Source organism: Balaenoptera borealis, assembly GCF_965194805.1.
Source record: "Balaenoptera borealis genome assembly, chromosome: 3".
Lineage (NCBI taxonomy): Eukaryota > Metazoa > Chordata > Mammalia > Artiodactyla > Balaenopteridae > Balaenoptera > Balaenoptera borealis.
In genome coordinates, this window is record NC_138866.1 from 81,291,640 (window position 1) to 81,301,966 (window position 10,327).

The window sequence follows — 10,327 nt, forward strand, 5'->3', positions numbered from 1 at the left end:
ATAATAATAAGGTAGAGAGTTATCCTGTGAGTGAACTAAGACAATACATTCATCATCTCAGTGTCTCATAGTAACTGTATCAATTACTTATTGTTGTATAGCAAATCACTCCAAGACTTAGTGGATTAAAGTTTGTTTGTTTGCTCATGATTCTGTGGATTGGCAGTTTGGGCTGGACTCACCTGGGTAGTTTTTTTCCTCTCCATAGAGCAATGGCTGGGCTCATTCATGCATTTACATCAGTTAACATGTTGGCTGGGGCTGGCTGGTCCTGGATGGCCTCACTCAAATGTCTAGAGACTTAGGTGGGTTAATTGGAAAGGCCAGAATGGCTGGGATGGTCTGTCTCCAAGTGCTGCCTCCCTCCGTATGGTATTGCATCCTAAAGGAGATTAGCCTGGGCTTGTTCACCAGCAGCAGTATTCCAAGAGGGTAAGGCTCAGTGCATAAATGCTTTATCAAGCCTCTTCTTGCGTCATGTTTGCTGATGTCCTATTGGGCAAAGCAAGTCACATTGTCAACTTCAGAGTCATTGTAGGAGTATACTGTACAAGTTGTAGATACCAAGATTCATAACTCATTGGGCGCTATTCCTTTTTTAATGCTGCAAAAAATTAGTAAACTACTTTAACTTAGTAAATGATAGCTATCTTCATCATCATCATCACCATCACCATCTATTCAGGATGTATGAGTTATCTTTGAAGAAATAAAGAGTTTGAGATTTCCAAGTTCAGCAACTTGGCAATCAGACATACAATCCACAAGTGTTTATTGAGCACATATGTATATCTGCTTCTTTCCTTGAGGCTGGGGATACAGCAGTCACCAAGGCCCTGCCCTCAAGGAACGTACGATATAGTGGGCAGAAAAGAAAACTTGAGAAAGAATGGTAAACATATGGAATGCTCAGGAAAAATGGACAATATTAGAATATTAGGGCTTTCATACTGGACTTTTGGTCCTAATGAGAAATGTTCCCTATCAAATACTTCTTGAGGAAACTGCTAGTCTTAGCCAGGAGTAAAGGAGATAGAAGATTAGAAAATAGCACAGTGCATGATAACCTGTGTTCAGTAAGCCCTGACCACATCAGTGATCCATTTTACTCCTTTAAGGAACTTAATCCCCTTTAGCCTGGCATATGCCTTCAATTTTGGTATTTAAATAGAGAATCCCATTCTTAGGCTAGATTGGGGTTCAGAAGAAATATCCATGCTCTGGTCTAGAGCAATATAAGGGGATTAGCTCATAAAGCAATGCGATCAGATTCAGTATTCCTTGAAACTCCACCTAGGCAATGTCCCGAAATAAAGGATTAGAAGTCCATGGCCCTCGGTTAAAGATTTGATGAAAAAGTTCATAATAATGCAGTTGACAAGAAAATTAGTTATTTCTGAGATATACATTTTAAAGTAATAACTAGGATTATGACTTATAACATTATACCAGAACATATAAGATTTTTAGAAATTTCATGTAATGTCTGAAACATTTATATTAACATATTTCCATACAAATAACCCAATGAAAGTTTAGTATTAGTTGTTTTGTTTGTTTGTTTTTTTATACTGCAGGTTCTTATTAGTCATCAATTTTATATACATCAGTGTCTACATGTCAATCCCAATCGCCCAATTCAGCAATATTATGACATAGTATGAGTGTGTTTCATGTTTGGTAATTGCAATCATTGTTGCTTTTGTTGTGGTCATCCATGTACAATGCTTGGTGTCAGTCTATTTATCTCTTGTAAAAATAAAATACAGTGTGGAAAAAAAAAAATTCACAACCTAAAAAAAAAAAAAAAAAGAAGTCCACGGCCCTAAAATTCAGTGTGTCTTTGGACCATCACCCTAGAGTAAGTAGATTATCTGATTTAGAAGTAGTCTGAGAATCCCTGGAAATTATAAGGATATCCAAGGACCAACTTGTCATCCTAAGGGATTAAACCCACAGACTCAGGGCAATGAAGAGGCTTTAGCAGTGTGCCAGGTATCAGGAGGAGACGACAGAGCAGCAGGAGCCCAGGATTCACTGATTACGTATAGGACTCTGCCTGGAAGTGGAGAACAAAAATTTCCAACAAATAATTTACTATAATGTTAAAACTGAGGAGAAACATGGGATTAAATACAAAAAGGAAGGTCTAGCCTATACATAAAGGAATGAGATTGGAAGCTTACTGAAGCCATGAGCCTTAGTCATTTCAGCTAACATTGACTGGGGACCTATTATGTGTCCAGCACGTAATCCTGGCCTAGATTCTAGGAATATACAGAAGAATCAAATATGAATAGAATAGAGTCTTCAGGTGGACTGACCAACCAAAGAAAATGATCAGAAGCAAAAGTTGGGTCAGTCAGGAATCAGAATATAGGAACTGGTTGGTGTCATACCACAAAGTGTGTTGTTTTGGTGTGGGGTGGAGTTAGTTCCTCCGCTTAAGCCTTCCTTGACCACAGGCAATTAGTCATTGCTTCCTCCATTCCTACAGTTCTCTGTTCTTACCTTTAATGTAGAATTTATCCTACCTCCTTATGTCAGGTTTTCCCTAGTTTATATCCCCACCTTCTAGCACAAGGTCTGGCACATAGCCGGCATCTAATAAGTGTGTTGTAATTATAGGTTCGATTAAATAAATAAAAGAGTGAAGCAACCTGCCTTGTTTGAAGCCTTTCTTTAAGGCTACAGGCCTTGCCCTGCTGGATTAGAAAAGGCTGTACTCAGAAACAGGTCTGCATTGAAGCGAAACACACCATGCACTCATCTTACAACATTCTCTTTCCATCTCTTCAATACATAACTTGATGTAACACTGCAGAACTTCATGACTAAATTGATGACTATTCCAATTTAAATAATTTTGATTATCAAGGAACCTATGGGAAATAAATCTTTTAATTATAGTAACAGTTCATTTGTTTACCAGATACTTCTTAAAGGCAATAGTAAAAAAGCATAGCTAAGAGAAAATAAAAGTTAAACATTTTAAGAAAATTAAAACACAGTGAGTCTCATCTTTCTATATGAGGGTTTTCATACCCACTTCAAGGATGGGATTTAGCTCTCGAGCACATACATACACATACACTGTGTTGCTTTAGTCTCATTAGCAGGTGCCTTTCAGCTACTTCCTTTTTCTAAAACAAGAAGCATTGAGTCAGTGATTTGGCCAGGGGGAAAGCTCCAAGCAATGACTATTAATAATGAAGACTTACTAATGTTGGCAAAATCTATTTCCCCTTTAGAAAACAGAGAGAGTAAGCTACTGAAAGTTAGTATCACTCACGGAGGCAAAAAGATTAGGGAAAAACTACTTCTAGAAGTCTTGGTTTAGTTAAAATTTGGACCACATATTTTGGGACATGCCCCAGAGTTCTTTATGTTGACTATTAACAGAGGCAGTTTCCATTTCAGGGTAAAAACTAACAAAAAATTAAAATATATTAAGTATTTCTATTGCCCAAGTACTATGATAAGTTCTTGTATAAAGTTATTATTCATTGCCCCCGCCAACAACCCTGAGAGTAAAGCTGGGAGTGGAGATATGGTCTTTCTGACTTAAAGGACATGTTCTTCTCTGTTACTTTATAGTGTTGTCTACTGAAAAAAAAAAAAAAGCACAACCTAATAGTTTAGAATTATATTTTATTCGGCAGACTTTCTGAGGGCTTCAAGATGGGTTGCAGTCTCTTAAATATCTCTGAGGGACTGCTCCGAAGAGGTAAGGGAGGAGCCAGGATATATAGGAGTTTTGCAACAAAGACCAGGTAGTCAGAACATCGAAAGATTAATTAAAGAAAACCAGATATCTCAAGTTAAGGAATTTAGTGCTTTTCTATGTATGAGAAGATGCAAGAGTCTGTACTGACTGAAATCACTCCTTTGGTATATACCCTAGCTATTTAGGGCCAGTATCCTGTTCTTTCCCATCCTGAGTTCCCTCAGGGTGCCCTGTCGGGCGGCTATAGTGGTTTGATGGATGCAACACCCTTTGATAACTGATACGGCAGGCAACATTTTTCATTCACACCGTATTCAGCTGATATCCCTAAATCAGTATAAACGTAGTTGAACGATGGATGGAGTGTCTATTCAGAAGAACTGTGTTCCACACATTTCTCATTTCCCTTGCCAAGAGAGGCAGAGAAAGATTGTCAGTTTCCCCAGATGTCCCAGCAATAGGATTCAAGATTTGGGACTGGATATCAGACAACCTATTACATATTTCCTCATTCTGCTTAAAAGTTAAGGTGTTGGTTCATCTCTGAAAGATAAAGGCAGTTAAAGTATCTCACTGACAACCCATGTAGGCCAACCCACCACATTCACTTGACATAAGAAGTGTGTGCAGTGTCTCAGGGTGACCCAGTTACGAGCAGTCTCATTTAAAGCTATTAAGTGTGGTTTCTTTTTCAGTGAGGTCATCCTGTTTAATCCCTCCGGACTGAAAGAGCCTATAAAGCAGTCTCTCTAACAGCATATCTCAGTCCATTTCCTGGTGGACTACAGGGTTCAACTATTTAAGAGTGCTCTCTTCAAGTGAGAAGAAGGAAGAGGTTGGCAGTGAGGATGGGGATAGGTAAGAAGAAGGCAAGCAGTAAAGTGCCAGTCACATGGAGAAACTACTCCAAGCACTGCAAAAGAACACAGAAAGAGGTTGGGAGCATGTACAAGGAGGAAGTTTGAAGAGTCCTCACCCACTTCCTCACCATTCAGTAAATCTTCCCTTGTTTGGAACCAACTGTACAAAAGGGAAAATACAAGAAGGACCACATTCAGAGCCTGTGTTCCTGTGTTCCACCACGGGAAAAACAAATAGCTGTAACTGCCCGGTGCAATTTCATCTGGTTTGTAAAGCATCATAGGAAACAAGCATAAAATAAAAAGGTACATTTCTTATGAAAGATTTCTCCATTGAGAGGTTTCTGAATCAGAATCTTTGGGTGGAGTGTAGAGGGTATGACCAGCAATCTTTGTTTTAAAAGCCCTCAGGTAAAGTTAGAGAACCGTGGCCTATAGGCCTTTGTCTCTCCCACACAACTCCAGCATGAAAAGATAATCAAAGCCATATGAGCTTTCCTCAATTCAGACTATGAGATGTTAAAAAGATATAATAGATCTATGCATACTCATTGCTAAAGTGAAAAATAAGGTGCAGAATACTATGAAGGACATGATATCATTTATATATATAGTAAAAAGTTTATCTATCTACTATCTATCTATCCTGTCCATAAACAGAAAATTTCTGAAGGAGCAGTAAACAATAGTTACATCTAGGGATCAAGATACTTGGGATGGGTGAGAGGAGGGGGACATTTACTTTATATATTTATAGCCTTTTATAACTTTGTTTACCATAGGCATTCTTTCTTTTTATACTTTTATATTTTTAAGTTGATTCTGATGATCAGCTGGAATTAAAAACCACTGTAGATAAATTGTTGTTAGTTTCCATTAGTTTAGTAGTCATTAAGTGACTATTTGAACACTGTTCGTTGACTCTGTGGATCCTCTCAAGCTCACTGCTTTCTGAAGCTTCTTCGAAGTCCTGCTCCAGAAAATACATGTGTTTAAGATAGGACCATCTTTGTGGTAACACCAGTCTTTGCAACACAGGATCTTCTCAAATCCGTTGAACAGGCAAGTCCAAGGTTCCCCACGCTCACATGCAGCAGCAGTGTGGCCAGATTCAAGAAGATACTGAGAAATACAATTTGGTTTACATGGATGAATTCAATTAGCAAATATCAAAACCGTTTCCCTAAGAGGGTCCAGCTTGCTCCCTCTAGAGAGATCAGCATGCCCTGTTAGTATCCAGGAAGGAAAGTAATTTTCAAGAGCAGAACAAATCTGTGTCAGCATTCAAATAGGCTGTCCTTCCCATTCACCTAGAAGCAGGAAGAACCCCAGGCAAAATTGTTATGTACCCTAAACGAATCTTCAGATCTTACTACTCTCCTGTTTCTAAACCTCTCCCATTCACCAACTGCTGGGAGAAATCTGAACCTCCACGTCTGTTCCCTGCAGTCTTCAAAACTGATATCAGACGGTTCAGGAACTCGCCTGTAGCACCCACACATGCCTGCCCACCATAAAGCATCTTCAAAACTATTCCTTTCCTCCTCCTGGCATCAAAATTTTACCTTCTTCCTCCCTTCCCCATCCCAATGTTTAATCTCCTAATATTCTAGTCTTATGTAGTTGTAACTGAAGAAAGAGATTCCAGAAAGTCACACTGAGTGTTACGTCAGTACTTCTCAACCCCTAAACACACCTGGGAATTTTGACATGTGATATAGTGGGGAAAAGGGGAGAGGCGAGGGACTACATCAGAATTTTAAGGAAGATGAAGCATGTGGTTTGAAAGAGCCCCCATAGTCCTTGAATGACTTCTCTTGAGAGTCACTGGGTTAGCTAGATATTAATTTCATAGTTAACTTCCCAGGGCTATTTATGTGTTAATGGGGCAATTCTTTAAAACAAAACTGAATCTCTAATTATGGAGCTACAGGTATGTTGCTGGTACAGAAGATATTTTGGGATAAGGGAGCCTTCCTGGGTTTCTCCCAAATACGTCATACCGATGGGTGCATATCTCACCTAAACACTGGACTTTCTCCCCTACTCAAAACTTTGCTAAAGACTTGCTAAAATCTTTTTCAAGTGATTAGGTCACTTGAAATTCCACTTAATAGGCCAGGTCTGCCAAAGTAAGGCAAGAGAGGAAAACTATGCATTCTATCACCTCTTTATTTTTAATGGTATTGACTCTTGAAACCCAGAGGAATGCTAGCTTCCATCAGCTCCTCTCCACAGACTGATATTTTAAGTATGGAATGCTAGGAACCAACAACCTTCATTTTGCCCTTGTGGACAGGACATAGTTTACCTGACCTAGAATAGGCAGCTCTGTTTTTCTGATGGAAATCTTGGAAACCAACATGGAAAACATAATGAGGGTAGCCTCATAAAACAAGGAAATATCCACCCACAAATATTTTTTTAGAGCCCACAATATCACAGATGCTTTGCTTTCATTTTGAATGGCCACTTTACTTTCCCTACAACACCTCAAAATTACCCATTCCTGGAACCCCTCTGATTCCACTGAAGATATTGAACTCCACTCTCAGTCTTGGTCTACCCATCATCACCTGAACCAATCTCCAAGTATCTTTGCTATCACAAAAACTCAAAATGACACTGTTATTACAAAAGCAAACACCACTCCTATAAGGGACCTATTCCAAAGACGTTACTAAACAAATACTTTGGTTTAGCACAATTTGACTGGGATCATGTAGAATGCGACTAAAAAATAACCTTCCTTAGAGTGAAAAGATAATAGTCTAAAAGACAAATCAGATTTTTCATGAGATGCACGACAGAAAAGCTGAATGTTAATGATTCTAGTCATTAAAATTCCAGCCTGAGATCTAGAGGGTGGATCTAATGCCCTTTCACCAAGAAAAGCTGTAGTCATTTTTTAGAAGCCCAAATGTTGACCAAAGCCTCAGAGTGGAATTCAATTGAAATTCTGGCACTCAAAAACTGTAACCTTGAGCTGTCTAATAGGGATTTAACAAATATCTTAAAGCACAAGTCTCATTGGCTGCAAATAACAGAAGTCCGTTTGAACCACCTTAATTAAAAGGGGAAGAGGGAGTTATTATAAGACTATCTTATGGACCCCAAATGTAGGGAGAAAAGGCCTTATAAGGACTAGTGTCAGACACCAGAAAATTCTCAGGAACTAAGTCAGTGATTCGATTCCCTGTTTTTTTTTTCTCTCTCTCTCTCTTCCTCCTCCTCTCTGTCCCTCCCCACCTCTCTCCATCTTCCTTCTCTCTTCTCCTTCTCTTTTTCTTTTTCCCATTCTCCCCACGGTTTCTCATCTCTGCCTTTCTGAGGCTTTGCCTCCATCTTACCTCTCAGCACTTTCTTTGCTTCTCCTTACACCTCTCAATCAGCAGAGTCTGACCAAAAGCTCAATTGCAAATCCCAGGAGACAATCAGATTGGCCCAACATGGGTGAACTCTCTCTTTCTGATTAAGTCAGTGGAAATACAGAAGGGCAGAGTCTTATAGTATAAACATGACTCTGGGGCTCCACTCCCTGAGGGTGCTGGGAAGATATTAATTATTCCTCTCACTGAAAAATATTTTAAATGTAAAGGTCACAAATTGACAAACGGAAAAAACATTAGGCTAAACCTTTGGGAATTCTTTCTTTCCCTAGTTGGTTTCCACTAACGTGAGAATTTATAAAATATACTTTAATGTTCTTTCATGAGGAAAAAATACATATATACCAACAAGATAAATTTTTGTGTAGTCAAAAAATCAGTAGACTTGGAAGTTTCAGGACACTCAGGCTCCACCACTAACCAGCAACATGTAAAGTTGCATGATTCACTGCTGATCCCCAGTTCTTACCTGATGCCCAATCTCTAAGGCTCCTTCCATCTCTAACATGCTAATTCTCCTAAGAGGTTAACATCTACTCTTACAATAGCTACTTGGAGAAAAGAGCTATCTGACTTGTGTTGTGGCTTTGGGAGGAATATTCATTCAGGGAAGAGATCAAGCAGGTCTGCCTCTTGGTTTTGTAGTTTGCATAGTGTTTTTGTACTCTGGGGATTAGGATTCATGGGGTAAATTAGTTGCATATTAGTAGATTCATTCACTGTTTCAAGCTATTTGGGTGCCAATTATGTGAGTCTCTAAAGGAATTGGAATCTCAAAAGTGAGTTAGTTTACCTTATACTCACCAGCAAAATTAGTCTCCAGGGCATTCAAACACGCTCCTGCTAAATTGGGCATTTTTAGTGTCACTTAAATTCCAATGTGCATTCAAAATTATAACCCCAGTGACAATGCACATGGCCTTATTAAGCTCTGCTCTTGGAATTCATGCGAGAATGATAGTGGAAGAGCAGTAAACGTAGAAAGCATCCTGAAGCCTGCTAACTCATTTCCTTTGATGGAGATCAATAAGCTTTTGAGCATCAGCAATACTATCAAAAAGCAGATGCTCAGCAGACCTGCCACACCTTACATTTCACATCCTTTCCCATCTGAACGGCTGAGTGTGGCTTTTGAACGAGGCCCGATCAATCAGGATATAACAGAAGATGTTTCTTGTCCTCTCTAGCACAAATTTCCGCTCTAAAAGGAAAACGGGTTCCTATTTTAAAAGGTTGATAATACAATAAATCGGGGAAGTGTTAAATCCACCATGCCAACCATACTTTTTTTCTTGCATATATTCTACTTTGCGACTGAAGATATTTAGGATAATCAACTAGGGATTTTACTACTAGTCAATTGGGGATTTTACAAATGGTCTCTCACTCAAGGAAAGACTGTTAATACCAAGAAAAACATATTTTGGATGTATGTTCAATTGTAATGTACATAGTGAATTAAGCACAAATGCCTGACACATAATAGGTGAGCAATAAATATATGTTTCCCTTCTTTTCCTGAGTTGAATCAAATGTGCAGAAAAAAAGAAAGAAATCTGGAATTTTTTAAAGAGTTTGTTCACAAAACTATAATATCTTATTTAATTATAATTCTCCCCCTATGATCTCAAAGTATTATCACATTTATCATTGATCTTTTGCAATCGCCACATGATGTAAACAGGGCTAAATATTATTAACTCCATCCTTAATGAAGACATTTAAGCATAGAAAGGACAAGAGACTTGTCCAAATTTTTAACAGCTCAATAATAGGGTAGAACTCAGAGTCCCTGACTCTGGTTTATTACCCAAGTTACAATGCCTCATTAAGAATCCAATTCCAACAAACCCTGTGTGACTGTAAAATGTTTTTCTTAAAGGACTAGGTTATATTCTTTAGAAAGTAGGACACCAATATCACACAAATAAAAATTACTTGCCAAATTGACTCTCTATTACATATATTTGTCTGTATATATAAACATACTTATATATACACATATACACTATCTGATCATATCCCAGAATTGCTGAAGAGAACGCCTGTTCTGAAAAAGGTGAGATAACACATTTAAAAATGAAAAATAAAAAAGATTCTACCATAGATGTGCCATTCATATTGCAGCCCCATCTCAAGACTGGAACCCTCATGATCCACTCTGTTGGAATACTTCAGCTTGAACAGAAATAATACAGAATTTTAATAGTTTGAAAGCTAGTAAAGCAACATCAATAAGATGAAAAACTATCGAAGCTGCTAGTCATGTTCAGGGATCTTTTTGAGAACTTAGCAAGTCTTGAATAATGAGCAGGAGGCTGATTTTTACTCTGGTTGGTAACAGACTATTA

The 10,327-nt window shown here is 38.4% G+C and overlaps 1 long non-coding RNA gene across 5 annotated transcripts in view; it reads right to left on the reverse strand.

Moving 5' to 3' along the window:
- LOC309625496 overlaps positions 1 to 9,814 on the reverse strand; it is a 764,549-nt gene extending 754,735 nt beyond the window's left edge. For all 5 annotated transcript variants that reach the window (XR_014242525.1, XR_014242526.1, XR_014242527.1 and 2 more), the window contains exon 1: positions 183 to 9,814. This is a non-coding gene — a long non-coding RNA (uncharacterized lncRNA). The remainder of the gene's footprint in view (positions 1 to 182) is intronic.
- Between the last annotated feature and the right edge of the window lie 513 nt (positions 9,815 to 10,327).